The sequence below is a fragment of the Dasypus novemcinctus genome, chromosome 4, assembly GCF_030445035.2.
Source record: "Dasypus novemcinctus isolate mDasNov1 chromosome 4, mDasNov1.1.hap2, whole genome shotgun sequence".
NCBI lineage: Eukaryota > Metazoa > Chordata > Mammalia > Cingulata > Dasypodidae > Dasypus > Dasypus novemcinctus.
Window position 1 is genome coordinate 61,914,056 of NC_080676.1, and position 8,216 is coordinate 61,922,271.

The 8,216-nt window shown below is 40.5% G+C and overlaps 1 long non-coding RNA gene across 1 annotated transcript; it reads left to right on the plus strand.

Moving 5' to 3' along the window:
- The first annotated feature begins 208 nt into the window (after positions 1-208).
- Positions 209-2,794, plus strand: LOC131278225 (uncharacterized). The gene is made up of 3 exons (XR_009185508.2): positions 209-334; positions 689-737; positions 2,243-2,794. It is a non-coding gene; the product is annotated as an uncharacterized lncRNA (long non-coding RNA).
- Positions 2,795-8,216: the final 5,422 nt, after the last annotated feature.

Below are 8,216 nucleotides of genomic sequence, written 5' to 3' on the forward strand. Positions count from 1 at the left end.
AAATTTGAGTAACATCTTTATTCCTTTTTCCTCCACATTTTAAGTGTTATATTTGTTTGCAACCTCCCTCCACCACCCGTCCCCCACCCCACTTCACTCACTCAATCCTGATTCTCCCTACTGCTCTACATTTTTGTTATTTTTCCATAGCACTCATCATCTCCTAATATACTGTAAATTTTTATTTATTGTCTGTCTTCTCTTCCAGTATGTAAGCTTCATGAGGCTAGGAATCTTTGCCTGTTGTGTTCACAGATGAATATCTAGCACCTAGAATCAAGCCTGGCACTCAATGAATAACTGTTGGAAGAATGAATGGACAAGTGAATGGCAGGTAACCACGTGCCTTTCTTGTGTGCCTGAGGAAAGAATCCCTGTGCAACAGGTTTCACTGACCCTTCTCTCCTGCCGTTCACCCCTCAGAAGTGAGACACACATTTATTATGATGAACTGTTGTTCAACTGTAGTGACCACATCACAAGTGCCAAGGCTCCTACTCATTTTACTGAACGAGGGTTTATACAGGTCGAGTAACTGGCTCAGGGTCATCAACAAGCAACCGCCCCAGGGTTTTAACACAAGACAGTCTATGATTAACAGAGGTCCCACCCTCCTTATCTCTCTCTGTTTCTAATTTCCTGCCTACCTACCTATCTAAAAACAAAATCTGCTTTCCACTATTTACAGGTGTATGACGGGGGAGAGGAAGGGTGAAGAAGAGCCGTGATCATCTCAGGTAAATTTTGTAGTAGAATCAGATTTGTGCAGCAGTTTCATGCAACAAACATAATGGAGTTCCTGCTGGGCCCCTGGTAATGTGCTATATTGGATTCTAAGGTGACCCCTCAAGGAGTCTTGCAGATAGCTATTTAAAGGACTCCTCAAGTCCCACCTCTGGTTTAATTCAAGTGAAAATGCTGAATTTCTTGGACAAGGGAAGGCCTGGTTAGTGTTAGCTCGCAGTTTGGGAGAGCTAGGAAATGTCAAAGGCTCAAGACGCCCCCATATTCTTGATGGGCAGCACCCTTGATTTTAGATTTTTGGAGGGAGGAATCAGACAATCTAGAACAGCAGAAATCCCCAAAATGTCTCTTCCACGGAAGATGGTGAGCAATTTCTTTAGAAGTAGATTCACCTTCCTAATTATGGAAGCCTGGGGCTACAATGACAGGTAAATTGCACTGCAGAAATCCGAAGTTGTTCCTACTTCCTTCACCAAAGCCCTGCCGGCGGCTCTGTTGGCAACCCTCCCTGGGCTGTGGGATTGTGCAGACCTTGGCGAGGCCGGCTGGAAGGAGCAGGCGTCCCCACCAAGCCCAAAGCAGAATGTGGGCTGGGTGCCTGTGGTAGCCATGGAGGTGCATTGTCCAGCTACCTCTCAAAGCTGGACTCATTGTCCAGCTCTAGGGACCGTGATGTGGGCAGCAGACAGCCTCCAGTGGTCAGCTGTTTCAGACTTTGCTCAGCTGCAGTCAGTGGCCCCTCTCTGGTCACTCCCTTCCCGGGGGCAACCTGTACATGACTAACTGAGGTAGGGATAAGAAGCCCTGGACCTCTGGGTCCAATTTGAGACAAGGACAGGCAATCTTCAGTCCAGAGCTCCCTACTAGGCTTCCCAAACTTTTGTCAGGCCTGCACCACAGTTTGACATGGCTCCTTGGACCGAACCTGCTTCCTCCCACACCCTTTCATAGATCTAGATCCCTAATAAACATACTATCCCCCAAAGCTCCATCTCAGAGCCCGCTTCTGGGAAACTCAACCTGTGACAATGGGTCAGGAGTTGGAGAGCAGGTCCAGCTGCAGACACAGACAGAAGAGGGTCTCTCTAACCAAATCTAGCCCCCAGTCAGCTGTGAGGTGCTCATCTTGGGCACTGCACTGTATGTCCTACAGGCAGTAATCCCTTGCCCCAGGCAGCCACAGCTTGACTGCTTTCCCACAGTGTTCTGTAGAAGAGCTGCTTTCTACATGCAGGACAAGTTCTGATACAGTGAGCCTGCCATGAGTGTCCTGGTGCAGTCCCACAGGCCACCACCAGAGAAACGGGGCCAGACTCACATGTTCCCAGTATGTGCACGGAGGTTACTCTGTTCCTTCTGAAACTGGGATCTGAGACTGGCACTGTGGGTGGGAGGAGGAAGGGGTGGGTCCAGGCTCCACACAGTAAGGGGATGAGGGAGGGGCCAGTCAGAATGCCACGAGATCCTCCCACTTCTAAATTGCTTTTTCTTGATTCAGCACTTTCCCGTTACTGCCATCCTCGAGCTGTTTTCTGGAGCTTCAACAAAGTGATTCTGCCAGTTCTGGCTGGCTGTTCCAAGCTTCTGTGGGGCAATGGAGTCCTGAAGTTTCTCCCTCTGCCAACTTGATCCTAAATTAACTTTAATAAATTAGAGAGATGGGATTTAAAAGAGTGTGGCTGAAGACAGTAATTGAAAAGGAAAGCAATTTTGCATTTGTATTCTATTGACTCGTACTTTAGAGTTATGCCATTCTTCATAAACGCCGAGCACACCATATATCCCTCCACATCTACTCCAGAAGAGGGCAGGGATGTCAGGCAGGAGCCATCTCAACTTTTGTACCTCCAACTAAGGAACTCTGAATGGCCACTGGAGTCATCATTCCCTTTCCCTGTCTCAGCAGTAACAGTTATTGAGTACTTTCCATTTGCCAGAGTGTTTTAAATTCTTGATGTGTATTAACTCATTCTGTCTTCTAAAACAACCCTTCAAGGTATACGCTACTGCTCTTCATGTCTTCCGATGAGGAAACCAAGGCATAGGGAAGGTAAGTAGCTTGCCCAGTCCCCTTAGGTACCAAGCTGCAGCAGCAAGATGTGAACCAGAGCCTGGTTTCAAAGCCCTTAAGGGCTTACCTTCTACTTCCCCCCTCCTCCTCCATACCCGCAAATCCCATTCTCTTGCCTTCTTGGGGGATCTTGTTCTATTATTTATACCACACTGAGGTTTCAATTTCTGCTTCTCCTCTGGTCTTCTTCACACCCACCGTATCAATATAACTCTTCTAGCTATTACCCCACCTCAGGCTTGTTACTGAAAGAGCAGACCATTCTTGTCTCCATAACGTCGCCTACGCTCTAAAATGGCTTCCAGCTGGACTGTAATGACTCAGTAGATAATTTTACAGTATTTGCTGCTGTTGACCCCTCCCTTCTTGAAATTTCTGCCGGGCTTGATTTCTGTGACAACATTCCCTGTGGAGGTTTCTTTTCCCTTGGAATACTCCTTTTCAATCTCATAGATTGGTTTCTAGCTTGTTCCCTTGTTGTATCTTAATGTCAGTGTAACCCTTGAGGCTCCTTCCTCAAGCACTTTTCTCACTTGGTAATTATTCTCTCCTTTCCTGGGACTTCAATCACAGCTGCTATGAGGACTGTATATTCAACAGCTGTATTCTACACACACAGATCTTTGCCTAATGGCCAGCTCCACCAGTGCATCCCTCAGATAACCTAAACCTAACATTTCCAAGAATGCATACATCATTTCTACCTTAAAACCAGTTCTTGAAATAATCCCTATCAGGGGAATAGTTCCTTGGACTTAACCCTCACCAATTGCCAAATTCAACTATTTCTACCTTTTAAACTAGTGACTCTGAAACTTTGGTGTCTCTGGGTTCTTTTACACTCTTAAAATTCACTGAGGATGCAAAGAGATACACATGAACTATATTTATGCATACCTACTGATTTAGAAATTACAATAGAGGAATTTTGAAATTTCTATTTAAAATAACAATAAACCCATTACATATTATATTAATGTGAGTAAAACATTTTTTATGAAAAAACTCTATTTCCTAAAACCAAAAAAAATTAGTGAGAAGAGTTGCATTGTTTTACATTTTTGCAAATATCTTTAATGTCTGGCTTTATAAAAGACAGCTAGCTTATCATATCTGCTTTTCCATTCAATCTGTTGCAACATATTGTTGTGGTTGAAGTACATAGAGAAAATCTAGCCTCATACAGACAATAGTTGGAAAAGGGAGAAGCATTTTAAGGTAATTGTAGATACTTTTATTTGATACCCTGTATCAAAGCTCAACAAGGGTAGTTTCTTAAAAGTTTACCTGCAATGTGGGTTCTGAAACAGTGTCTATTGATCTATTTACACTTGTCCTTGGCTGCACACTGCTAATTTGAAGAAACAGAAACTGAACGCCTTGCTGGGGGATAAGGACATATATACTCTAATTTGCCACATTTCGACCCCAGACTGTATTGTCTCGTCTGGTATGTTCACTAAGTGATAGGAAAGAGTGGTGGCGTGTGTTTGCATTGTGGAATCAGACTCTCTTGGCTTGAATTCTGACTTCATGACTTGCTAGGTTTGTGGTTTTGGGTAAGTTAATTAACTTCTCTAGTTTCATTTCCTCTTTAATAGAATATGGTGAACAGCAGACTCTATAGGGCTGTTGACAGGATCAAATAAATGTGTGTAAAGAGTTTAGAGCAGTAAGCATATGATACTCAAAAAATGTTTGCTATTATTGCTTGCTATCTGATCCCTGTGCTGAAGTTAAGGGAAAAAAAGATTTTAAATTTCATTAAGAAGTTGGAATTCTACTTTTAAAAACATATTTGAATTTTAAACACCCTCAACTGATGCCCTACCAGAAAATATGAGACTAGCACTATTTCACTTCGTTCCATCTACATCCCCTCCTATCAATTTTTGCGGGTCAGTATTAATTATTTGTAAAAGGTTATGATATTTATAATCCATTTTATTCCATAATTTCCCTAGGTATTTAATATTGGATTTATATTTAAATGGATCAGATATTCACCACCAGGATTTTTGCCCCAGCATTTTTCTTTCTGAGTTTTATGTTCCTATTCAATGCTTCATTAGCTAAATTTAATGTTTTCAAAAGGGTTCATGAGTGTTACATTTTAAAAAAATTCTTGCTTATTTGAGATGTCTACCATTGCATTTATACTTGAACAGCAATTTGATGAGATATATTATTTTTGGGTCACTTTTTCTTTCCCTCAAAACACTGTAGACCTTATTCCATTGTCTTCTGGCACTGAGCAGTGCACTAACACATTTGAAGTAAGCCTGATTTTTCACCCTTATAAGTGATTGGACTTATCTTTAAGGGTAGCTTAAGAATTCTTTTAAATTCTTCAAATATAATTAACAAGCATATGTCCAAATATCTTTTTTGTCTACCAATATTATTGGAAAACAGTACATCTTTTTTATTGAAAGATTGGATTGTTACATTTTGGAGAAATTTTCTTGTATTATATATCTAAAGAATGTCTATATTTAATCTCAATAACTCTTTACTTCCAGGACATCAATAACACTTATAGTAGATTTTCTTTGACATCAATTCCTCAGTTGTTTTTTTTTTTTTTTTTAAAGATTTATTTTTATTTATTTATTTAATTCCCCTCCCCCGGTTGTCTGTTTTCTGTGTCTTTTTGCTGCGTCTTGTTTCTTTGTCCGCTTCTGTTGTCGTCAGCGGCACAGGATGTGTGGGCGGCGCCATTCCTGGGCAGGCTGCTCCCTCCTGCGCGCTGGGCGGCTCTCCTTACGGGCGCACTCCTTGTGCGTGGGGCTCCCTACGCGGGGGACACCCTTGCGTGGCACAGCACTCCTTGCGCGCATCAGCACTGCGCATGGGCCAGCTCCACACGGGTCAAGGAGGCCCGGGGCTTGAACCGTGGACCTCCCATGTGGTAGACGGACACCCTAACCACTGGGCCAAAGTCCGTTTCCCCCTCAGTTGTTTTTTAAAATTCATTTATTTAAAAGCATTTTTTTTTAAAGATTTATTTTTTATTTATCCCCCCTCCAGTTGTCTGCTCTCTGTGTCCACTTGCTGTGTTTTAAAAGCAGTTTTATTCTCATTTTACTTGTTTTAATTCTTTGTTCTTTCCCTCAATATTCATTACTATGATCTTAAGCCTTCCCTCCATGAGAATAATGCAATGTTCAGCTGTATCTATTCTGTTGCTTTTTTTCCAAGTTATTTGTTAGATCTGAGGTAGGATTTTGATACACAATTTATTTCTTTAGCAATTGATATCCCTTTTTATGTCATGTTGTTACTTATCATTTTGTCTTTGTTCTTATTTTGCTAAAGTCATATTCTCTTTATAATATGTCTGTCTGTAGAATGAAGAATTTACTATGAGTACTTTTTTGTTCCTTGGTTTGGACTATGTTTTCTTCTAGACTGGATTGTTTTTTATCTGCTACTGAATGCTTTTATAGCTTCTGCCCTATTTCCTTTTTATTTAGCTCATGGTTAACATGCATTATTTGGTTTACAGAATGTGGTTGACTTCTCCTTGAAATCTTTTCTACCTTACCTAAAATCCAGTTGTCTTACCATCAGAGCTACACTTGAGAGCTAAGAGCTGTTTGTTGTCTATATTCTGTAATTTGAGGGCATAGTGAGAAGGAGAGGCTGTATATAGTCCTTGCTGGAGAACCTGGGACTGTGCTCTTCTGAAACCCAGGTCTAGCACACATGTTGCACTGCGAGGGGTGTATTCCACAACTGTGGGCTTCCCCCACCCAGCACAGCACTTTGGAAACTGTCGAGTCTAGATGCCCTTCTTCACTCCACTATGGCCCTGCTGCCAAGTGCTTTTTCTTGTTTATTTTCTCCAACCTGACTTTTTGCCCTCTCCGATAGGAATAAAAGGTGGGGTGATTCCTGAGAATTATCAGGATTTTGCCGTTTCATCTAGGGAAAGTAAATATGGGGTCATCATCCATATGGTGCCACACCAAAACTCTGTTTCTTTCCTTGACAACTTCTTTTCAACATTTATGGCATGTTATTTCCAGTGAATTTTTAAAAATTCTTTATTTTGTTTTAATTTTAGAGGATACTTTCAATGGATATAGAATTTTAGGTTGGCAGGTGTTATTTTTTTCAGCATTTTAAAGATGTTGTTCCACTATCTTCTGTTCTCCATAATTTTAAATGAGAATTCAGCAGTAATTTGAATGGTTCTTCTGCTGCATGAAATGCATCCTTTTGTTTTGTTGCCCTCAAGATTTTCTTCTTATATTAGTTTACAGTAGTTTGATGAGGTGTGCTAGCTAATTTTAATGGTGTCAACTTGGCTAGACTATGGTATCCAATTGTTTGGTCAAACATTAGTTTAGATGTTGCTGTGAAGGTATTTCACAGATGTTATTAACAGCTACAATCAGCTGCCTTTAAGTAAAGAACATTACTTTTGATAATGTGGATGTGCCTCATCTAATCAGTTGGAGACTTTAAGAGCAGAAAACTGAGCTTTCCTGAAGAAGATATCCTGCCTCAAGTCTACAGTATCAATTCTTGTCTGAGTTTCCAGTCTGCTAGCCTCCCCTATGGATTTCAGACTCAAGACCGCAACATTAACTCTTGCCTTAAGTTCCCAACCTGCCAAACTGTTCTACATATTTCAGACTTGCCAGTTGTCACAAATAGTTGCACTAATTCCTTAAAATAAATCTCTCTCTCTCTCTCTCTCTCCACACACACACACACACACACACACACACACATACACACCCATATCCTATTGATTCTGTTTCTATGGAGAACCCTGACTGATATACTTGTCATGTCTTTATCACCATTTATGCTGTTTGGGGTTCACTGAACTTCTTTAATCTATAAATTTATGTTTTTCACCAATTTGGAGAAAGTTTCAGCCATTTCTTCAAAGACTTTTTTCTGGTCCTATTCTCTCTTTCTTCCACTTCTGGAATTCAAATTACATGTATGTTAGAAATTTTTTGGTTATTGTTATCCTATAGTCCCTGAGACTCTTGTTCATTTTTTCAATGACTCTTTTTCCTTTCTGTTCTTCAGATTAGATAATTCCTATTGATCTATCTTCAAGTTCACTGACTGCTTTGGTCAAGTCCACCATTGAATTTTTAACTTCAAATATTGTATTTTTCAGTTCAAATGTCCATTTGGTCCCTTTTTTGTAGTTCCTATTTCTCATTTGAGATTTCCTGCCATTCATTCATTGAAAGTATATCTTCCTTTACTTCACTGAGTATTGTTGTAATATGTGTTTTACAATCTGTATCTGCTAATTACAATATCTCGGACATATTGGGGTTGGCTTCAATTGATTATCTTTTCTCTTGAGTCTGGATCAAATTTCTTGGTTCTTTGTATGTTGAGTAATTTTGTATTTTATTTTATTTAT